Here is a 25,342-nt window from a genome sequence, read left to right on the forward strand (position 1 = left end):
GTGTACTGCGCTGTGTATATAACGTGTGCTACACTGTGTATGTAACGTGTGCTGCGCTATGTAACGTGTGCTGCGCTGTGTAACGTGTGCTGCGCTATGTAACGTGTACTGCGCTATGTAACGTGTACTGCGCTGTGTATGTAACGTGTGCTACGCTGTGTATGTAAAATTAATTTTTAAAAAAATAGTACTATTCACCATCCATATGTATTATGTAAATGTTCCCAACCTTTTAGAAACCGTAATAATAAAAAGGAACTAGGTGAAAGAAAGGTGTCGCGAGCTGTCAGCACTCCTAGCCTCCATCATGATGCTTCCTGGCTCCGTGTGAGAGCTCCGCCTAGTACAGCAGGCAGCGTGCTGTTTGTTTACCTTTGTGTGATGAATGTGCTGACACGGACATGCAGCCTCCTCTTCCCCATGTGGAAAGTGCTGATGTGAACACTGTGCTGGCGGTGTGCGGGATCGAGAAGTTGTAGCAGCTGCAGAGTGGTGCTGAGCCAGTGCAAAGAGCAGAAGAGTGCCATCAGACAGCTGGTGAGTGCTGGACCTGTGTGTGTGTGGACTGTGCTCTCTTGTGCTGGGATTTCTAAACCATCTCCATGATTACAGTGATAGCATGGAATGAAGATGAAGCCATGATTGAGATAGTCACAGGAAAAGGTAGAGTAGGAGGTAGGTTAGTAGCTGTGACAGAGAGGAATAGCTGTGATCAGAAGCTGTCATTCACATACACTATATACTCCCCCAGGAACTAACCGTTTTCTAAAGGCGCACGCTGTTGGCGTTCAGGGCCGAGGACCTGCTTGTGCACACCTAGCAAATGTTGACCTGCGTCTGCAGTCACTTCCATAGGCCTGCATGGATACAGGTGCAAGAACAAATGCCGCATTCACTCAGGGCCGATTCACACCAAGAATCACACTGTCACATTCACATACGATCTGGGTTCAGTGTGATTAATGAGCTGAAATCACACCAAAAGTAGTGCATGCATTACTTTAGAAAACACATAGCAACTGGATCACATGCGTTTGTGACCTGGGTGTGGTTTGTTAACCATTTGTCCTCCTGAGGATTTACCCCCCTTCCTGACCAGGCCATTTTTTGTGTTACGGCGCTGCGTTATTTTAACTGACAATTGCACAGACATGCAACACTGCACCCAAATGAAATTTACGGCCTTTTTTCCCCACGACTAGAGCTTTCTTTTGGTGGTATTTGATCGCCTGTACGTTTTTAATTTTTTGCGCTATAAAAAAAAAGACTGACAATTTTGAGAAAAAAAGTTTTTACTGTTTGCCATTAAACATGTTCAGTAAAAAATAAAAAAAAAATAAAATTTCGTCATAAATTTAGGCCAAAATGTATTCTGCTACATGTCTTTGCTAAAAAAAATCGCAATATGCATAAATTTATTGGTTTAAATGAAAGTTATAGCATTTACAAATGGAGGTGTATATACTGGGATTTTTTAAATTTTATTTTTACTAGTAATGGCAGCGATCAGCAACTTACCACGGGACTGCAGCTAGCATTTTGACACTGGGGGGAACTGACTTGGTGTCACTGACATCCCCAGTGACACCAATACAGTGATCAGTGCTAATAAAAAGCACTGACACTGTACTAATGACAAAAGGCAGTAAGGGGTTAACATGGGGCGATCAAAGGGTTACTATGAGGCTGTGCCTGTGTACTTCACTGTAAGTAAGTGTCCAAGAGCTGACAGGGAGAAAACTGTTTTATTTACAAACAGTTCTCCCCCCCCCCCGTTTGAGATGCTCGGCAATCACCGGGCGCCGGCAAGTAATCAGCAGCCAGGACCCGGTGATTGACAGCTGCAGCCACAATGGTGGCACGGGTAGGGTGCGCGCCCCTGACCCGGAAATGCAAAATCACGTATATATCTATATCATATATATAAAATATATATATATATACACACACACGATTTTGCGCACCTGTGCTGCCCTGTAGCATTACTTCTGTTATAGGGCGGGAAGTAGTTAAAGTGGAACTCAGTCAACATTGACTATTTTGAATCTTTGAGCTGCTAGCATTAGTAAATAGATGGGAAAGTATATCATATTCCTTTTTTTAACCACTTCTTGACTGCGCTATAGCCAAATGATGGCTACAGCGCGGTCGTCCAGTTCTGGGAGGGCATCATGACGTCCTTGCAAGACATGGCCCCCCCCCCTGCATTCCCAGCTGTGCACACCTGGCACTGTCTGTGATCGCTGTGTTGCTGATCACATGACATGGTAAAAGGCCAATCACAGCGGCCTTTTACAACATGATCAGCTATATCCAATCACAGCTGTTCACCATGTAAATACACTTGCTGGTTATCGGCAGTACTTTCCTCATGCTGTCACACTGGCAACTGTGAGAGGAGACATCTGCGCTGATAATCAGGGCACTGATTGTGCCCTGGTTGTCAATACAGTCCCAAAAGTGTCCATCAGTTTCCAGCAGTTCTGCCAATCTGTGCTCATCAGTGTCGCCAGTCAGTGCTGCCTATTATTGCCCTCCAGGGGGGGCGTGTTCTGGAATGATGTCGATGGACGTCATCCCAGAATTACTCCACTCTGTAGCCATCCTTCGGCTCATTACCTCAGTACAGGTCCCAGGCTGCTTGTATACAGGAAAATTAGATTTCTATTTACTGATTAAACACTTGTCCGACAATTTTATAAATGCTGCATGTTAGACAGGGATGCTACAGCAGCTGGGGCTGCGTTTAAATTTGTAATGTGGGCAGTGGGCTTTTATGTGGAAGTGATCACTTCCGCAGCCTGCTGAGTCTGCCACATATCCCAGGCTCCACTGTAACATCAGTGGGTTTTAGGACTGGCATGGAGGGTAAATGTCTGTTTACTGATCTCCCCTCCAGTGAATGGAAGCGATGTGTATTACCTCACTTCTAGGTTCCACTAACACTTTCCGCAGGTGCTATGGCCAGAGGAGAAGCTAATAGAGCATAATCTGTGCTCCATTAGCTTTAGTGGAGGGCAGAGGAGACATCAGGGGTTTAATAGATCCCTGATGTCTGTTATTGCATTATGCTGTTACATAGGGGGCTGCTGGTCCTTGTGTGATAGCAATAAAATTAATTGTACAAAAAAAAAGGAACATATTAAAGAAAAATTGTTTGTCCTTTCGCCCCGTGTACGTGCACATAAGAGCATAACTGCATGTAGCAGCTGTGCCTGCGTACAAGACAACAATTGCAGTACACGTGATGTATATCTCTGCAAATGTTGGCACGAGAGCAATAATTCTAGGGCTATAATTCACAGTTATTACTAAAGTGATAAAATTATAACCTTTAAATGATTTTAATGCAACACCTATGGACATATATGGTGATATCTTTTCACCCTTTTGCTGCCAGAGCCAGTGTTGCATTGTACACATGTTTAAAAAATTATTTTAGGCTTGAAGATTGCATAAAACCTGCAAACATAATATATTTTCTGACAGCAGACTCCCTGGAATAACCTGGTGGTGGTTCCCATTTTTTATGTTACACGGTATTTCAGTTAAAAATACACTAACATTAATTTTAGGGCACACAGATGCAGTAAATTACCCAATTGTTGGTAAAATATAAAAGATGAGATTTCTCCGAGTAAATAGATACACATGTCAAACCTTAAATTGCATGCTGTAATGGTAACACACACAAAGCTGTGTGAATTGGCAAGGACGCCATGTTGTTCAGAATTCAGCCATGACAGTTTGTAACACAAGTTGGTGAATAGCATCAGTGGTCGATTATTCTTCATTCCCCCAGGAACCATCTGGTGCAATATACAACTGTTAACTGATGCCAGAACCTTCTTATCAGATCAGGACAGATGCAGACCTTCTCATTGTGACGATCGCGGCATCAGACCCCCAACCCTCCTCACCAACTCGTGACCGAAGGACTAGCCAATCTAAAACTGCGCTGTCACATGCGTAACAATGCCACGCTCAGCTGCACCCTGCTCAAGAATTTCTAGCTAATGGACCACAAATCTATGCATCTGCAGCCTGAGGTCGATTGTTACTGGGTCAGGTTAATTACGCAATTAACCCTTCACACTGCCACCACCGCCTTTTTGTAGAGAAAAGGAGGAAACTCGGCAATATTAGCAATAACACTATGATGTTTGAATCAGCGTCTGTATACCACTGTCACCGCAGGCAGATGTATCCAGAGGTTTTAAAACACACAGTAGCGCTCTTCAGAGACGGATTCTTAGTTTGCATTAAAGAGCTTTAGAAACAGTTCAACACTTTTCAGAAAATAAGATTTATTACTAAAAAGGTCAAAATGGTGCAATAAAAGTATTTACAGAAAAAGATGTAGCCAATATATATATATATATATATATATATATATATATATATATATATAAATACAGAGAGCAATACCACAACAGAGAGATAAAGAAAGAAGTTTAGGAAGGTAGAATACTTGCAGAAATCCTGGTTTGAGCAACTTCAAGGGTCCTGAGCCAAAAGGGTGCCTTTTCTCCCAAAGTTGGTTCCTGATGTTAAAAGGGAGATCTCTTCATCCTAATGCTCCAAGCATAACAGCTTTTTTCTAGGAACTCAGCAGGGTGTCTCCTTACAGCAGAGAACCAATCGCCTCATTTGGGGAGGGGTGTTTTAGGCGGGGGACTCAGGCAAGAACCAAAATCCCTCACAAGTTATACCAGAGCAATAACCTTCCCTAGGTACATGTAACATTCTATCCAGATCCAGGTAGATTGCAGATATGCAGAATCATCTGCTGAACGTCTAGATATCAAACATGCCATATTTGACTATTCCAGCTAGAACTAAATGGCTTTCTGCTCTCCTGTAGACTTCCACTAAGAGTGTAAGATATCAGACAACTCGCATTAAACTGAGCTATCCGAATATATGCTTTATGTTTATGTAATTATTTCCTACCTTAAGATATAAAATTATATGGAAAAGTGGGTTTTAAATGTGAGGTCTGTTTTATGGCTAGCTGGAATGTCTTTGAAGCCCAGTGAAGGACTGGTTTATGGTTTTACGATTATCTCAGATTGAGAAGCTAACAGACACCCGACCACCAGCTAATTTGAGATTTATAACCATGAAGCTCTCCAGCTGGGGCCTGATGCTTTTTAAACTCAGCATACACACACAGACAACATTCCTGAGGAGGGTGATTGAAGGGAGAGAGGGATACAAAATGGAGGGTCTTGAGCAAGATGGATGACCTCGTCCATCTCTGTACTTACGATTGCTACACTCATACCTACTAGCCGAATCCACACTGCAGTCTGGAAACCCTTATAAAAATGTCCGAATTACCCACTTGAATGAATGGAGTTTTAACAGATACCTGAGGCTGATAGACTGGTTAGCAGCCAAAACTCTGAAACTTCAGTATATTTCATAACTCATAATAATAACAACAGAAAAGCCAGAATAAGGACGTATTTACCTCCCTCAGTTAATTTGTAGCATTTGAAGTCCAAACACCCCTATTTTGGACAGTATGGGGATCCACAGGCTCTCCCTCCTAGGTAAAGTAGACATCCGAGACCTATCAAATTTATATCCATTTTGAAGTTAATTTCATGCTGAATGATAATATGCTTGTTAGCAGACTGTAACCTGTAGTTATTCAAAGATATTAATACTTATATAAAACTGTACCTGGGATACAGTCATAATCACAGTGACATGCCAAGGCTACTCCTCAGCCGTTTAATTGGTCAGATGGTCTCTGTCAATGCCCCCGATACCAAAGAAATGTGGACTTCAAACACATTTGTCTGCTCTCGCATATCGCCAAAGGAAGGAAGATCTGTTAAGTTATAAGAGCCAATATATCACCTTTGCCATTGACTGAAGTCTGCTGAAACCAGGGCTTGCAAGTATTTTTTCATTTTCAACTTCTTTTTTTTTTCTCTGTTGCATTATTGTCTTTGTTTCTTTGTGATACCCTTTTCTGTAAATATTTTATTTTGCACCATTTTTTACCTTTTTATTATTAAACCATGGTTTGAAAAGAGTTAAAACTGTCTCTAAATGCTCTAATGTAAACCTAAAGAATCCCTCTTTATTGAAGAGCGCTATTACATGATAAATCTCTAAATATACCTGTCTGTGGTGACAGTGTATGTACAGACGTGTATTTTTAATTCATAATTATCATTGCTAATCTTGTAAAATTTTCCTGCTTTTCAGTAAAAGCAGGTGGTGGCAGTTTAAAGGGTTAACTGCTTGCCCGCCACCCTATAGCAGAAATACTGCTACAGGGCGGCACAGCTGCGCAAAATCATGTGTGTATATATTATATGCAGTGCATCCAGAAAGTATTCACAGAGCTGAACTTTTGCCACATTTTGTTATGTTACAGCCTTATTCCAAAATGGATGACATTCATTTTTTTCCCTCAATATTCTACAAACAATACCCCATAATGACAATGTGAAAGAAGTTTGTTTTGAAATCTTTGCAACTTATTAAAAATAATAAACGAAAAAAACACGTGTACATAAGTATTCACAGCCTTTGCTCAATACTTTGTTGAAGCACCTTTAGTACCAATTACAGCCTCAAGTCGTTTTGCGTATGATGCTACGAGCTTGGCGCACCTATTTTTGGCCAATTTCTCCCATTCTTCTTTGCAGTACCTCTCAAGCTCCATCAGGTTGGATGGGGAGCGTTGGTATACAGCCATTTTCAGAACTCTCCAGAGATTTTCAATCAAGTTTAAGTCTGGGCCCTGGCTGGGCCACTCCAGGACATTCACAGAGTTGGCCCGTAGCCACTCCTTTGTTATGTGGGCTGTGTGTTTAGGGTTGTCATCCTGTTGAAAGATGAACCATTTCCCTAGTCTAAGGTCCAGATGCTCTGGAACAGGCTTTCATCAAGGATGTGTCTGTACATTGCTGCATTCATTTTTCATTTGATTCTGACTAGTCTCAAAGTTCCTGCCACTGAAAAACATCCCCACAGTACAGGGTGGATTTGATTTAAATCAAACTGATTTAAATCACGATTTAAATCACTAGTCAGTAAGGCTTGATTTAAATCATAGTTTTCTACATAAAGACTAATTCTTGCTGGTATTATTATTATTATTATTATTATTATACAGTATTTATAAAGCGCCAATAGTTCGCTCAGCGCTGTACATTACAAAGGGAGACAGAACATGTGACAGAACAATACCAATACAATGCAAAACATGAGGGGATCAAGGGCCCTGCTCTTTCGAGCTTACAATCTAGGAGGGAGGGGGTGGTGGCACAGGAGGAGATAGCTGTGGGGGATGGAGTGGTAGGAAGAGTGGAGGAGGTCGGCAAGTTAGCAGGGGGTGGGGTAGGCTTCCCTGAAGAGATGGGTTTTCAGGGTGCGCCTAAAGGAGAGGAGAGTAGGTGATAATCTGATGGGTTGGGGCAGGGAGTTCCAGAGGATGGGTGACACCCTGGAGAAGTCCTGGAGGCGGGCATGGGAGGAGGAGACCAGGGAACTAGAGAGAAGGAGGTCTTGTGAGGAGCGGAGTGTGCGTGCTGGGCGGTACTTGGATATTAGGTCAGAGATGTAGTACGGGGCAGTATGGTGGACAGCTTTGTACGTCAGCGTTAGGATTTTGAATTTGATCCGTTGCGCAATCGGAAGCCAGTGGAGGGATTGGCAGAGGGGGGCGGCGGAGACGGAGAGGTTGGTAAGGTGAATGAGTCTGGCAGCCGTGTTCAGGATGGACTGAAGAGGGGATAGCCAGCGGTGAGGCAGGCCAGTGAGGAGGGAGTTGCAGTAGTCGAGTCGTGATATGATGAGGGAGTGGATGAGCTGTTTAGTGGTTTCTGGGGTTAGGAACGTGCGGATTTTGGCGATGTTGCGGAGGTGGAGTCTGCACGAGTTTGTTAAAGATTGGACTTGGGGCTGGAAGGATAGGTTGGAGTCCAGAATGACACCCAGTACTCTGGCCTGCAGGGCGGGTTTGATGGTAGCGTTGTTGGATGTGACGGAGAAATCAATGGGGGGTGGTGTCTGGGCTGGGGGGAAGACAAGAAACTCGGTTTTGGAGAGGTTCAGTTTAAGGAAGTGGAGCGACATCCAGTCTGATATGTCGCTCAGTAGGTGTGTGATTCGGGCTGAGACCAAGGGGGTGAGGTGGGGGGTTGAGAGATAGATTTGTGTGTCGTCAGCATAGAGGTGGTAGTTGAAGCCGTGAGAGTGTATGAGTTGGCCAAGGGAGGAGGTATAGATGGAGAAGAGAAGGGGCCCGAGGACAGAGCCTTGAGGGACCCCAACAGAGAGGGGGAGTGAGGGGGAGGTGGTAGCATTATAGGTAACGCTGAAGGAGCGTTGTGACAGGTAGGATGAGAGCCAGGAGAGAGCAGAATCTCTGAGGCCGAGGGAGTGTAGTTTTTTGAGGAGGAGGGGGTGGTCGACTGTGTCGAAGGCCGCAGAGAGGTCAAGGAGTAGGAGCACTGAATAGTGGCCATTAGTTTTGGCGGTTAGCAGGTCGTTGGAGAGTTTGAGTAAGGCAGTTTCGGTGGAGTGTAGGGGACGGAAGCCGGACTGTAGGGGATCGAGGAGGTTGTTGTCGTTGAGGTGAGAGCATAGGCGGGTGTAGACGAGGCGCTCGAGGAGTTTAGATGTAAATGGGAGCAGGGAGATGGGTCTGAGGTTGTTTGGGTCATTGGGGTCCAGGGAGGGCTTTTTAAGTATGGGGGTGATGTGTGCATGTTTCAGAGGGGAGGGGAAAGTGCCTGAGGAGAGGGAGAGATTGAAGATGTGGGTGAGGGAGCGGTATACAGGGAGGTGGTATAACTTTAATATGCAAGTAGATGAAGATTTTTAGAATGACAACTTTTCATATTAGTTTTTTTATCCCCAGTTTAATAGGTTAATCATTCATATTTGGACAACTTTTCTGTTGTACTTAGGAAGGAGAAAAATAATCATTACCTTAATAATAATAATTTAAATAGATTTATTCAACTGAAACAATAACATTCCAGCATATGTTATTTGCTTAAACAAACATCCATGTTTGTTAACTAATTTGGCTAAACAAAATAATATATATTTTAAGAAACTTAGACTGTCGGCCCCTTCCTCCTCACACTTAGTTTCACTTTCTTCTTGTGCAGATCTATTCCACTCCAAACAATCAGAAAAATATTGTTTCTATTCTATTCACTGAACTTCTTGAAACTTAGCACTGAAGGGTTGATTCTGTATTCATAGGTTTGTAGAAGTTAGGATTAAGGTCTTTTTCTTAACTCTGTTCATGTTATAACATTTTTGCTGTGAAGAGGCATGTGATCTCCGCTGAGTCAAATTCAGTTTTGAGAACTGCAAAAGTAAACCAAGCATCTGTGATAATATCTTGTAGGCAGAGAAACTGCCCAATAATCTTACAAAAACCTCTGGAAGAGCATGACATTGTGAATGGATTAATGGAATTTATTTACCAAAAAAATTAAACATATACAGCCTTATTCTACATAATTAAAAAACTAATCTTTATTTCATGATGGAATAACCTTTGGATGGTAATATATTTTCCTCAAAAAGCATTTTATTTAAAAAAATCCGATTTAAATTTTAAAAAATCCGATTTAAATTAAAAAAAATCCGATTTTTTTAGATTTTGAAAAAAAAATCATTGATTTTTATCCACCCTGCCACAGTATGATGCTGCCACCACCATGCTTCACTGTAGGGATGGTATTGTCCAGGTGGTGAGCAGTGCCTGGTTTCCTCCAGACATGACGCTTGGCATTCAGGCCAAAGAGTTCAATCTTTGTTTCATCAGACCAAATAGTTTTGTTTCTCGCAGTCTGAGAGTCCCTCAGGTGCCTTTTGGCAAACTCCAGGCGGGATGCCATTTGCCTTTTACTAAGGAGTGGCTTCTGTCTGGCCACTCTACCATACAAGCCTGATTGGTGGAGTGCTGCACAGTTGGTTGTTCTTCTGGAAATCTCCCCTCTCTCCACAGAGAAATGCTGGCGCTCTTTCAGAGTGACCATCGGTGGTTACCTCCCTGGCTAAGGTCCTTCTCCCTCGATCGCTCATTTTGGACGGGCGGCCCGATCTAGGAAGATTCCTGGTGGTTCCAAACGTCTTCCGTTTAAGGATAATGGAGGCCACTGTGCTCATTGGTAGCTTCAATGCTGCAGAAATTTTTCTGTACCCTTCCCCAGATCTGTGCCCTGATACAATCCTATCTCGGAGGTCTACGGACAATTCCTTGGACTTCATGGCCTGGTTTGTGCTTTGGCATGCACTGTTAACCACTTGAGCTCCAGAGGATTTACCCCCCTTAATGACCAGGCCTCTTTTTGCTACTTGGCGCTGCACTAATTCAACTGATAATTGTGCGGTCATGAAATGCTGCACCTAAACGAAATTTACGTCCTTTTTTTCACACAAATAGAGCTTTCTTTCGGTGGTATTTGACCACCTGTGCGCTTTTTATTTTTTACGCTATAAACAAAAAAAGACCAAATATTTTGAAGAAAAACAATATTTTTTACTTTCAGCTATAAAAAATATATAGTAAACTCAAAGTTGGTTATACATTTAGGCCAAAATGTATTCTGCTACATGTTTTTGGTAAAAAAAATCCCAATAAGTGTATATTGATTGCTTTGTGTGAAAGTTATAGCATCTACAAACTATGGTATAGATCAGCAATGGGCAAACTACGGCCCGGCGGACCTTTTAATCCGGCCCGCGGAGCTAGGCTCCCGCTAGGCTCCTCTCACAGTCCGCCCTGAAGACCGGTGTAGCATGAAAATCTGTCTCCTATGAGGATCTGTTCCCCTCGACGTATCTGCGCATGTGCCGGAGATCGCTGATCGGCTGCTAATGCCTGAAACTGGCACATGCGCAGATACGTCGAGGGGGACAGATCCTCATAGGAGACAGATTTTCATGCTACACCGGAACGGCGCGGGAAAGGGCGAGAGGAACGCGCGGAGCAAAGGTAAGTGAATTGACACAGGGGGGACTTGGGGACTTAATATGGGGGATGAATTAATATGGGGAATGAATTACTATAGGGGGGATGAATTACTATATGGGGGATGAATTACTATGGGGGATGAATTACTATAGGGGGGATGAATTACTATATGGGGGGTGAATTACTATATGGCGGATTAATTACTATATGGGGGATGAATTACTATGGGGGATGAATTACTATATGGGGGATGAATTACTATATGGGGGATGAATTACTATAGGGGGGATGAATTACTATATGGGGGATGAATTACTATAGGGGGGATGAATTACTATAGGGGGGATGAATTACTATATGGGGGATGAATTACTATGGGGGATGAATTACTATATGGGGGATGAATTACTATGGGGGATGAATTACTATGGGGGATGAATTACTATGGGGGATGAATTACTATATGGGGGATGAATTACTATGGGGGATGAATTACTATGGGGGATGAATTACTATATGGGGGATGAATTACTATGGGGGATGAATTACTATATGGGGGATGAATTACTATGGGGGATGCATTACTATATGGGGGATGAATTACTATGGGGGATGAATTACTATGGGGGATGAATTACTATATGGGGGATGAATTACTATGGGGGATGAATTACTATATGGGGGATGAATTACTATATGGGGGATGAATTACTATGGGGGATGAATTACTATGGGGGATGAATTACTATATGGGGGATTAATTACTATGCTTACTATGGGGGAATATTACTATACTTACTATGGATGACACATACACATCATTCATCTACTCTTGGTCCGGCCCACGGGTCCAATATATGAACCCATTGCGGCCCTCAAGTCAAAAAGTTTGCCCACCCCTGGTATAGATACTGCAATTTACGACATTTTTTTGCTATACAGCGCTGCGCTAGTTTAACGGACAATTGCGCGGTCATGCAATATTGTACATAAATGAAATTTATGTCATTTTTTTAACACAAATAGAGCTTTCTTTCGGTGGTATTTGACCACCTGTGCGCTTTTTATTTTTTACGCTAGAAACAAAAAAAGACCAAATATTTTGAAGAAAAACAATATTTTTTACTTTCAGCTATAAAAAATATATAGTAAACTCAAAGTTGGTTATAAATTTAGGCCAAAATGTATTCTGCTCCATGTTTTTGGTAAAAAAAATCCCAATAAGTGTATATTGATTGCTTAGTGTGAAAGTTATAGCGTCTACAAACTATGGTATAGATCAGCAATGGGCAAACTACGGCCCGCGGGCCGTATACGGCCCGCGGACCTTTTAATCCGGCCCGCGGAGCGTGATACTGTCAGGATGGCTGTCAGGATGTGTGTAGGCGGGGCAGCAAGACGAACGCGAGGCGAGCTAGGCTCCTTTCACAGTCCGCCCTGAAGAACGGTGTAGCATGAAAATCTGTCTCCTATGAGGATCTGTCCCCCTCAACGTATCTGCGCATGTGCCGGAGATCGCCGATCGGCTGCTAATGCCTGAAACTGGCACATGCACAGATACGTCGAGGGGGACAGATCCTCATAGGAGACAGATTTTCATGCTACACCGGAACGGCGCAGGAACACGGCGAGAGGAACGCGCGGAGCAAAGGTAAGTGAATTGACACAGGGGGGACTTGGGGACTTAATATGGGGGATGAATTAATATGGGGAATGAATTACTATAGTAGGGATGAATTACTCTATGGGGGATGAATTACTATGGGGGATGAATTACTATATGGGGGATGAATTACTATATGGGGGATGAATTACTATGGGGGGTGAATTACTATGGGGGATGAATTACTATATGGGGGATGAATTACTATATGGGGGATGAATTACTATGGGGGATGAATTACTATATGGGGGATGAATTACTATGGGGGATGAATTACTATGGGGGATGAATTACTATGGGGGATGAATTACTATATGGGGGATGAATTACTATGGGGGATGAATTACTATATGGGGGATGAATTACTATATGGGGGATGAATTACTATATGGGGGATGAATTACTATGGGGGATGAATTACTATATGGGGGATGAATTACTATGGGGGATGAATTACTATATGGGGGATTAATTACTATGGTTACTATGGGGGAATATTACTATACTTACTATGGATGACACATAGCCATCATTCATCTACTCTTGGTCCGGCCCCCGGGTCCAATATATGAACCCATTGCGGCCCTCAAGTCAAAAAGTTTGCCCACCCCTGGTATAGATACTGCAATTTACGACATTTTTTTGCTATACAGCGCTGCGCTAGTTTAACGGACAATTGCGCGGTCATGCAATATTGTACATAAATGAAATTTATGTCATTTTTTTAACACAAATAGAGAATTCTTTTGGTGGTATTTGATCACCTGTGCACTTTTTATTTTTGGCGCTATAACCAGAAAAAGTTTTGAAGAAAAAAATTTTTTTTGAAAAAAACAATATTTTCTCATTTTGATCATAAAAAATATCTAAAAAAACTAAAATTTCGTCATAAAATTAGGCCAAAATGTATTCTGCTACATGTTTTTGGTTAAAAAAAATCCCAATAAGTGTATATTGATTGCTTTTTGTGAAAGTTATAGCGTCTACAAACTATGGTATAGATAATGGAATTTACACAGCTTTTACTTTCTGACTGCCCATCACATTTCTTGAGGTGCTAAAATACCAGAATAGTACAAACACCCTCAAATGACCCCTTTTCGGAAATTAGACACCCTAAGCTATCTGCTGAGAGGCATATTGAGTCCATGGAAGATTTATTTTTTTCCACAAGTTTCTGGAAAATGACAAAAACTTTTTTTTTCTTTTTTTTTTTACACGAAGTTGTCATTTAAATGATTTCTTTCTTGCACAAGCCATGGGTATATGTGGAATTACACCCCAAAATACATTCTGCTACTTCTACTGAGTATGGGGATACCACATGTGTGAGACTTTTTGGGAGCCTAGCCACATACAGGAGCCTGAAATCCAATGACCACTTTGAAAGCCTGAAGGTGCGTAACTTCCTCATTACACTTCCTCACTACCTATCACAGTTTCAAAGGCCCTGACATGCCAGGATAGCCCCAACCCCCCCCCCCCCCCCAAATGACCCCTTTCTGGAAAGTAGACACCCCAAGGAATTTAAAAAGAGGCATGGTGAGTATTTTGCAGATCTCATTTTTTCTCACAAGGTTTTGAAATATAAAAAAAGAACAGAAAAAATATGTTTTTGTTTTTTTTCTTCATTTTCCAAAAACTTGTGGCAACAAATGAGATCTGCAAAATACTTACCATGCCTCTTATCAAATTCCTTGGGGCGTCTACTTTCCAAAAAGGGGTAATTTGGGGGGGGGGGGGGGTTAGGTGCTATCCTGGCATTTCAGGGCCTCCGAAACTGTGATAGGTAGTCTGGAAGTGTAATGAGGAAATAAAGCCCTTTAAAAGCCTGAAGGTGCTTATTGGATTTTGGGGTCCTGTACTTGGCTAGACTGCCAAAACGTCTCTCATATGTGGTACCCCCATACTCAGAAGTAGCAAAATGTATTTTGGGGAGTAATTCCACATATAACCATGGCATGTGTGAGCAGTAAATAATTTAAGTGACAATTTTGTGTAAAAAAAAAAAAAAAAAATTATTTTTGTCATTTTCCAAAAACTTGTGGTAAAAAAATAAATTCTTCTATTGATTCAACATTCCTCTCAGCAAATAGTTTGGGGTGACTACTTTCCAAAAAGGGGTCATTTTGGGGGGTGGGGGCGTTTTATGCCCAGCATTAGAAGTTTATGCCACACTTCATTCACTCTTCTAACCACCTGAAGACCAAGCCTTTCTGTTCACATGAAAACAATCAGTATTTTTTGCTAGGAAATTAATTTAAACCCCCAAACATTATATATTTTTTTAAAGCAGGCACCCTAGTGAATAAAATGGTGGGTACTACAATTTTTTATGGCACATAGTACTTGCGCAGCGATTTTTCAAATGCAATTTTTAAAAAAAAAAAACACTTTTCTTTTACTTTTAATGCACAAAAACACAATATATTGACCAATTGTTTGTTAAAATATAAAAGATAATGGTATGCCGAGTAAATAGATACCAAACATGACATGCTTTAAAACTGCGCATGCCACGTTCAATGGCGACAAACTGCAAACATTTTTAATATCCATAGGCAGCGCTCTAATAGCCTTTAAAAGCCACCATTTTAGATTTACAGAGGAGGTCTAGTGTTAGAATTACTGCCCTCGATCTGACATTCACGGCAGTACCTCACATGCATGGTTCAACCGCTGTTTACATAACGGCACAGAGTCAAGGCTTGTGCACACAGGTGTGCGCACATGGGAGGGGCAATTTTTTTTTATTTATTTTTTATAGTTATTTTGATTTTTTTTTATTATTTTTACATTGTACCTTTCATTTTTTTTTTTTTTTATCACTTTTAATGCAATAACAGGGAATGTAAATAACCCCTATAACGTCAATGGGCATTGTCATATATTCTTTTTTGAGAAATCTGGGGTCTATCAGACTCTAGATATCTCCTCTGCTCTTACATTATCTAATCAAACCAAAATCGGTGTGATCAGATGCTTTCCCAATTTACAAATGGCGCTGTTTATATCCTGCGAAACTGAAGTGATGAAATGCTTGTAGCTTCCGAATTCTTAGACTATAGAGATGATTGGCATCATTCTGGTGTCCAATCAGCTCTATGGTCAGCTGGCAGAAACACCGGCTGCATTCTCAGGTTCCCCCGATGGCACGAAACTGCCCGAGAAGGCCGTGGAAGGCAGCGGGGGAGGGGGGACATAATCTTCCACTGCTTGTAAAAGCAATCTTGCAGCTAATTAGCCACTAGGATTGCTTTTACATGAAAGCCGATCACCGGCTGAAAAAAACGATACCAGGATGATGCCTGCAGCTGTAGGCATCATCCTGGTATAACCATTCAAATCCAGTGATGTACCAGTACGTCGCTGGTCCTTGTTGGGTATATATGCTATGTTCTTTTTTTTTTTGTATGCAGCCTGTGGACTGAATGAAAAAATGAGAAGAAATATCTGCCAGAAAAAGTGTGTGGTATGCCCACCATTAGAATATACCGCCCTGCATCCACCCACTTCTAATGGTGGGCACACATTAGGTCACACTTTGCCACAAGTGCCAGTTCCAAGATTGAATTAAATGTCTAAATAGTGGCACGCTTGAATAAAAATTGTCCACGTATAAGTGGTACCCCATATGGAGAAATGATGACACCAAGTCCCAAACTGCTCCCCATGTAGTCTGGGCATCCGGGCGGGCTCCACGTGACTATCTTTTCCCTCGTAAATCCGAAACTTATAAGTATAGCCTGTTGTCCTCTCACAGGTCTTCTACATCTTGACCCCATATCTGGCACGCTTGCAGGGGAGAAATTGTTTGAATGCAAGGCAGCCAGAAACAACAATAAGGGACTCATCAACGCAGATGTTTTGTTGGGGAGTATAGACATCTGCAAACTTTAGGGTAAGGTGATTTGCGAGGGGCTGAATTTTGTGGAGCCGTCAAATTCAGGGTTACCCCGAGGATGACAGAGTGTATTGTCGCTGAAATGCATAAAACACATTATACTCTCATATCTATGCCTGGCCATGGCAGAAGAGAACACGGCATATGATGAATGGGGTCTGCGGACCAATACAACCGCAATTCATTTCTTTTAGTAATGCCCATGTTGAGGGTTAGGCCCAAAAAAAATTTAAATTTGAAAACCATAATGAGTTTCCATGCGAATGGTCTGGCAAGGTTTGAATTTGGGTTGGCGGCGATAAATTGTTGTGCATATAGACTGCTTTGATCCACAATCAACGCATACAGATATTCCGTGAAAAACAGCTCCAAAAATCAAGGAGGTATGCTGGTACTCGCCAGTTCACCAAAAGGTAGAGCGGCACTAGTACTGGCACTCTGCTGCATATGAGAGTCATCAAAATTTACCGGCAAGTGCTAACAGAGATCAGGCCTGATTCTGCGAACACTGCGGTTTTGTGTGCAATGTATCAAGTGACAGTGATCTACTGACACTGCACTTGCTGGGGGAGAAGGGGGGGGTAAGCGTAGGGGCTTAACGCAGGTGTTGGCAGGTGCCAGGGCTGATCCCGCTAACGCTGCGTTTTTGGGGATGCTATACTAATGTGAACGCTGGTATAGTGCTGACCTGATCAAAGATATTGACCCGTTCAGACACTATACTAGCAATGGAGGTTTATTGTACATGGGCGTGCTCCTGGCAAGCAAGGGGTTAAATGTGATGACTGGTGTACTGTCGGGCAATCTGACGCTATCTGGGAGGGGTGTGAAAACCACGGGAGCGCGAATTACGTATATATATATGTGATTTTGCGTACCCATGCCGCCCTGTAGCAGTATTTCTGCTGTAGAGTGGTAAGGAAGCGGTTACAGAAGAGGTTTGTGTTATGGCGCTGCGTTACTTTAACTGACAATTGCGCGGTCATGCAACACTGCACCCAAATTAAATTTACATCCTTTTTTTCCCACAAATTGAGCTTTCTTTCGGTGGTATTTGATCGCCTGTGCGTTTTTAATTTTTTGCGCTATAAAAAAAAAGGCTGGCAATTTTGAGACAAAAAAACAATATTTTGGACTTTTTGCTATAAAACATGTCCAGTAAAAAAAATTAAAAAATCTAATTTTGTCACAAATTTCATCCAAAATGCATTCTGCGATATGTCTCTGCTAAAAAAAAATCCCAATACGTGTAAATTAATTGGTTTACGTGAAAGTTATAGCGTTTACAAATGGCAGGAAAGATACTGGGATTTTTTATTTTATTTATACTAATAATGGTGGCGATCAGCGACATATGACGGCGACCAGCGACTTATGGCGGGACTGTGGCGGACATTTTGACACTGACTTGGGGTCACTGACATCCCCAGTGACACCAATACAGTGATCAGTGAAAAAAAACCCCACTGAAACTGTACTAAAGGCAATGGGGAGGAAGGGGTTAACATTTTTAGTGTTCACTGTGTGAGGGGAGTGTTTTACTAGGGGGAGGGGGTGTGTGCTGGAGGGGGGGGAGGGGGGAGCTGATCAAGGGAGAGAAACCCTCTGCAGCTTGTCACAAGCTTAGCAACTGACAGATAACAGGGCTGTGTGTAAACAGTGCAGCCGTGCTATCTGTCAGTGATCACAGCTCATCGTGCCAAAAAGCCGGTAATCACTGGCCGTGACCCGGCAGCTGGGACCCGCTGATGACACCCGCGGGACAGGTAGGGCGTGCACGCGCCTCGCGTGCGCCCCCTACCTGTTTTGCAGAACCACGTTTTAAAACGTGGTTTTGCCTGTGAGTGCCGCCCTGCCACCGTATATCTACAGTGGCTGGGCGGCAAGTGGTTAACTGTGGGGCCTTATATAGACAGGTTTATGTCTTTCCTAATCATGTCCAATCAACTGAATTTCCCACAGGTGGACTTCAATCAAGTTGTGGAAACATCTGAAGGATGATCAGTGGGAACAGAATGCACCAGAGCTCAATTTTGAGTGTCATGGAAAAGGCTGTGAATACTTATATACATGTGTTTTTTTTTATTTTTAATAATTTGTAAAGATTTCAAAACTAACTGCTTTCATGTTGTTATTATGGGGTATTGTTTGTAGAATGTTGAGGAAAAAAATTAATTTAATCCATTTTGTAATAAGGCTGTAGCATAACAAAATGTGGCAAAAGTTCAGCTCTGTGAATACTTTCTGTATGTGTGTGTGTGTGTATATATATATATATATATATATATATATATATATATATATATATATATGCGTGTGTGTGATTTTGCATTTCCGGGTAGGGGGCACACGCGCGCCCTGCCTGCACCGCCATTGGCGACTCCAGCTGTCGATCACCGGATCCCGGCCAGAGATTCCCTGCTGGCACCCGGTGATCGCCGAGTATCACTGATGGGGAAGAGATCTGTATGTAAACAATACAGATTTCTTCTCTGTCAGCACCAGCATGCTGCTTTGTATTGCTCTGCATACCATAGCAGAGCAATACAAAGCAGCATGCTTAAACACACACACAGCACACAGTAAAACAGCACACAGTTTGCCCTTTGATCGCCCAGATGTTAACCCCTTCCTGCCCAGTGTGATTAGTGCAGTGTCAGCGCTTTTTATTAGCACTGGTCACAGTATGGGTGTCACTGGGAATGTCAGTAACAGTTAGTCAGTTCCCCCCAGTGTCAGAATGCCCGCCACAGTCCCGCTATAAGTCGCTGATCGTCGCCATTACTGGTATAAAAAAAAAACAATTCTAGTATATATACTGCCGTTTGTAAACACTATAGCTTTCATGTAAACCAATTAATTTACATGTATTGGGATTTTTTTTTAGAAGAGACATGTAGAAGAATACATTTTGGCCTAAATTTATGATGAAATTTGATTTTTTAAATTTTTTTACTGGACACGTTTAATAGCACAATCAAATATATTGTTTTTTTTCCTCAAAATTGTCGGTCTTTTTTTTGTTTATAGCGCAAAAACTAAAAAATGCAGAGGCGATCAAATACCATTGAAAGAAAGCTCCGTTTGTGGGAAAAAAGGACATAAATTTCATTTGGGTGCAGCGTTGCATGACCGCACAATTGTCAGTTAAAATAACGCAGCACCATATCACAAAAAATTACCTAGTCAGGAAGGGGAGGGGGGGGTTAAATCCTCTGGAGGGCAAGTGGTTAGTTGCTTAGTTAAGTTAACCCTGTGACAATTGCTCTCAGGCTGCTGGCACTTAGATTGTGGTCTTGCGAGCTGGGGAATCTTGGTGCAAGGTGAGGCTGAGTGTCATTGTTGCAGATCGTTGACAGCACGGTGTGAGGTCGACCAGTCATTTGTCACGAGTTGGTGAGAAGGGCAGTTGTCTGACACTCTGTTTGCCACACATGCGCCCATGAAGTGGCAAAAAACATCAATATTTTGTATTTTCCGTGGCGACGCTTTAAAGGCCCCTACAGGTCATCCGTTTAGAGTTACCCAGGAGCTCTGGTGCTAGAGTGACTGCTCTCACTTTGGCATGTGCAGTGATACGTAACGTGTAGTGCAATCAATGTTTTCATGCTTAAGCATCCCCAACGTGTTGATGTATGTTGGGATGCTGGGGTCTCAAAATATTTTTACAGTGGGGGGGGGGATTGGAGGAGAATTTTAAGTGCTTGAGTATAACTCTATTTTTTTACAATGTAAACGTCGTCTTTTTTTTTTTTTTTACTTTACTTTTTTTTCATCACGTAGAGGACAAAAAGGCTGTATGGCTTCTACCCTGGTCATACAGGCTGGAGAAAGTAAAATCGGGACAAGGAAGTGACATTTTGAACATCACTTCTGGGTTTGAAAGAAGGAGGGAAGAAGAGTGGATAGACATCCTCTCTGCTCCCTCCCCTCCACCCAGCAGCATCTGCCATACTGGTCCCGTGTGCGCTCCAATTGGGACGCAGAGCCCAGAATATATGGAGGAAGTGCATGTGGTGGTTAGGGGATGTCCATTACAGGGTGTTTTTGGAAGCAATCTGGTGTCTGAACAACTGACAGCCAACTTGTCAGATTTCACACATTTCCAGTGGCTGCAGGCACTGCAAGTGTGTGTAAACCCCCCCCTGCTGTCATCACCATTCAATGTACCTTGGTCGCAGCGAAAGGTTTAAAGGCTTTTAAAGTGGTTTTAAATTCTAAATGGTTTTTTACCTTAATGCATTCTCTGCAGTAATTTAAAAAATACTCCACTTTTTGTTCTCCCACCCTTCTCCCTAAAAACTGACCTGACTCCTGTTACCACTCCAGTGCTGTCCTGATCTCACAGGAGACACTAAGGGCAGTGGGCCCCATAAGCTTCTGCTGGTGTCAGTCAAATTTCTGTGAGAAAGGAGAGGGGGTGTGGCTTACTGTCACTGTATATGCTTGGGAGCGCACTGGCACTGGTGCCCCCTTTAGCACCCTGCTTGCTGAGGGGGAACTTGGAAGAAGGAGGAATGGACAGTGCTGGTGGGGGACCACCAAGCAGGAGGTAAGGGAGTGCTCTGTGCAATATCGTTGTACAGAGCAAGTAAGTATTGCCTTTTTTTTTAGCCACTTGCCACCCGGCCTATGGTCAAATGATGGCCAGGCGAACACCCGGATCGCGTTTTGCGCGTGCCCGCAGGGCCACGCTATGGCGAGAATTGTCAACGACTGTGTAACTTGGACACGGCCAATGACAGATCTGTGTATCAGCCCCGTTGCCAGTACCATGTGACCTGCTGTGATCAAATCACAGCAGGTCACATGACAGTTGTATACAATGGATGGCTTCCTTTCATTCCATTCCTTGTATACAAGTGTGTCTAGCTGTGAATGGTCACAGTGATCACATGCACAGGCTGGGCCAATCACAGCCCATCTGTGTCGTGATTAGCCGTGGCCAATTACAGCTAATCATAACAAAAAAAACCTGAATGAATCGATTTCATTCAGTTAAATGCTTGCTTGCAGCAAAGAAATGCTTTGCTATAAGCAATCAAATTGTGTAAAACAAAAAAAAAATACTATAGTAACATTATACTACTTTGGTCATAGTGCAATTTGAAAAAAAAATATTAAAAAAAAAATTGAAAAATTATAATTTTTTTTTTTTGTACTGTCACCAGTCAGTGTCCATGATCACCGCCACACCAGTTATATGCTGATGCTGTACTGCACTGGTGACACTATGTAAAAAAAATTGTGAAAATAATTTTTTTAATTTCTTCATTTTCCAAAAAATTATGACAAAAAAATTACAACTTCAAAAAACTCGCCATGTCTCTTATGAAATACGTCGGACTGTCTACTTTGAAAAAATGGGTCATTTGGGGGATATCTGTGCTGTTCTGACATTTTTGGGCCTCAAGAAATTAGATTGTCCATCAGTACTTCAGGATTGATCAATTTTCAGATATATCCCATAGTTTGTGAACTCTATAATGTTCCTACAGACTAAATAATAAATACTGATTTGGGTTATTTTCACCAAAGAAATGTAGCAGAATACATTTAAGAATAAATTTATGAAGAACAATTCTTTATTTGCAAACTTTTATAACAGAAACAAAGAAAAATGTGTTTTTTTTCCCCAAATTTTCGGTCTTTTTTTGTTAATTTAGCAAAAAATAAAAACCCCAGTGGTGATTAAATACCACCAAAAGAAAGCTCTAGTTGTGTGAACAAAATTATACAATTTTAGTTTGGGTACAGTGTTGCATGACCGCAGAATTGTCATTCAAAGTGTGAGAGCGCTGAAACCTGAAAATTGGCCTGGGCAGAAAGGTGGTAAACGCGCCCGGTATTGAATTGGTTAAACAAAGTTTAGCCTTAAAAGCCTTTAGTATCATCTTAATGCAACACTTATGGACAGCTATGGTACCAAAGTTAGTGCACTGTTGAGCAGCAGAATTCATTACTCATAGGAGTATTCTTTAAAAAAAAAGTTGAAACCCTAAGCCCCCGGTCACATCAAAGCCGATTTTGAAATCGTGCGACTTACAGTGAAGTTGCACGATTTCAAAATCGAGTGACCTGACGATTTCAGTTGCGATTTGCAAGACATCTGACACAGATGTCTATGCAAATCGCAACAAAAGTAGTGGATGCACTACTTTAGAAATTGGTGCGGCTCAGATCAAGTTGGAACCGCATGGATATGACCGCTCTAATAGCGGACAATAGGGTGCTACTTGGCATACGATTTTCAAGTTGCATGGCATGCAAATCGCACCCGATGTGACTGGGGTATAAGACATAAGGGGGAATTTTGCAGGCACAGGACTTTAGCAAAGGGGTGCATAGTCCTGAATTTTTAGCACAGTGAAAGTACACAGATATGAAAAAATGTCTGGAGCTATTATTATCAACTGTTGACATTGACATGCAGTGGAAAAAGTCCTGCATGCTTCTGTTCCCATTAGTAAGCAGTATTCGGCCTTTCTCACACACTGAGATATGTATTTTAAAACATGCCAAGTGTAAATGATGTCTAAATGTCTACATGCCGTATAGTAAATGTAGTTTCTGTAATTACTAAAATGTCTTTATTTCTCATTACATATATACAGTTGTGTTCAAAATAATAGCATTCAGACATCACTAACCTGATCAATCACTGTTTTTGGTAGAAATGATATTTCTACATGGCAAATAATTTACTAGCAGGTGTAGTAGAGTAATAGAAATCCAACAGACCCAACAGTCATGCATGCTGCTGATTCTGTGTAATTGAATCACTAATTGAAAGGAGCATGTTCAAAATAATAGCAGTGTGGAGTTCTATTAGTGAGGTCATTCATTCTTTGAAAAAACAGGTGGCAATTATTGCCCTTATTTAACCACCTTCCGCCCACCATATAGTACAATGACGGGCGCAAAGTGGTTCTCTCTTTCTGATAGGACGTCATATGACGTCCTTCCATTCTCACTGCGCATGCGCGGCTCAGGGAGCGCGCAGTGCGGCGATCACCGGTGCGCTGTGTCCCTCGGACACAGCGGATCACGGATCACAGAAAGAGCCGAAGATGTCGGCCCGGTCATGTGATCAGCTGTGTCCAATCACAGCTGATCACACGAGAGGAGAGCCGGTAATCGGCTTTCCACAGAGAGGACATGTACACTGATCATCAGCGCACTGATGATCAGTGTGCCCTGATGATCAGTGTGGCTCCAGAAGTGCCACCTGTCAGTGTCCATCAGTGCCAGCAGTCAGTGCTCATCAGTGCCACGTGCCAGTGCCCATCAATGCCACAGCAATGCCACATATCAGTGCATACCAGTGCACATCAATGCCACATATCAGTGCCCATCTGAGCTGTCTTTCAATGTCACCCATCAGTGCCAGTCAGTGCCACCTATCAATGCCAATCAGTGCCACCTATCAGTGCTGCCAATCAGTGCCGCCTATCAGTGCCAATCAGTGCCAGTCAGTGCCGCCTAACAGTGCCAGTCAGTGCCACCTAACAGTGACAGTCAGTGCTGCCTATCAGTGCCAGTCAGTGCCACCTATCAGTGCCAGCCAGTGCTGCCTATCAGTGCCATATATCAGTGTCATGTATCAGTGCTGCCTTTCAGTGCCCATCAGTGATGCCTGTCAATGCCTATCAGTACAACCTACCAGTGCCTCCTCATCAGTGCCCATCAGTACCACCTATCAGTGTCCATCAGTGCAGCCTATCAGTGCCTATCACTGCAGCCTCATTAGCGCACATCAGTGAAGGAGAAAAATCACTTATTTACAAAATTGTATAACAAAAACTAAGAAAAAACTTTTTTTTTCAAAATTTTCAGTGGTTTTTGGTTTGTTTAAGAAAAAATAAAAATCCCAGAGGTGATTAAATACCACCAAAAGAAAACTCTATCTGTCTCAAAAAAATGATAAAAATTTCATATGGGTACAATGTTGTATGACCGCGCAATTGTCAATCAAAGTGTGACAGTGCTGAAAGCTGGAAATTGGCCTGGGCAGGAAGGGGGTATAAGTGCCCTGTAGGCTAGTGGTTAAGGAAGGAAGGCAGCAAATGTTGTACATGCTGGTTACAGTGCATTTCTCTCTTAAATTCTGAGGAAAATGGGTCATTCCAGATATTGTTCAGAAGAACAGCGTACCTTGATTAAAAAGTTGATTGGAGAGGGGAAAACATATAAAGTAGTGCAGAAAATGATAGGCTGCTCAGCTAAAATGATCGCAAATGCTTTAAAATGGCAACCAAAACCTGAAAGACGTGGAAGAAAGCGAAAAACTACCATTCGAATGGATAGAAGAATAGCCAAAATGGCAAGGACTCAGCCAACAATCAGCTCCAGGAAGATCAAAGAAGGTCTAAAGTTACCTGTGAGTACTGTTACAATTAGAAGATGCCTATGTGAAGCCAAGCTATCTGCAAGAAGCCCCCGCAAAGTCCCACTGTTGAAAAAAAGACATGTACTGAAGAGGTTACAATTTGCAAAAGAGCACATTGACTGGCCTAAAGAGAAATGGCGCAACATTTTGTGGACTGATGAAAGTAAGATTGTTCTTTTTGGGTCTAGTGGCCACAGACAGTTTGTCAGATGACCCCCAAACACTGAATTCAAGCCACAGTACACTGTGAAGACAGTGAAGCATGGTTGCACAAGCATCATGATATGGGGATGTTTCTCATACTACGGTGTTGGGCCTATTTATCGCATACCAGGGATCATGGATCAGTTTGAACACATCAGAATACTTGAAGAGGTCATGCTGCCTTATGCTGAAGAGGAAATGCCCTTGAAATGGGTG

General features: G+C 42.3%; 1 protein-coding gene across 1 annotated transcript in view; it reads left to right on the forward strand.

The window, feature by feature from the left end:
* The first annotated feature begins 423 nt into the window (after positions 1–423).
* Positions 424–25,342, forward strand: part of AOPEP (aminopeptidase O (putative)) — a 597,182-nt gene continuing 572,263 nt past the window's right edge. The window contains exon 1 of the mRNA XM_089662129.1: positions 424–537. The gene's annotated coding sequence lies outside the window, so the exon portion shown is untranslated. The remainder of the gene's footprint in view (positions 538–25,342) is intronic.

Source organism: Staurois parvus, unplaced genomic scaffold, assembly GCF_062004578.1.
Source record: "Staurois parvus isolate SC_StPar_1 unplaced genomic scaffold, SC_StPar_1.0 ptg001432l, whole genome shotgun sequence".
Lineage (NCBI taxonomy): Eukaryota > Metazoa > Chordata > Amphibia > Anura > Ranidae > Staurois > Staurois parvus.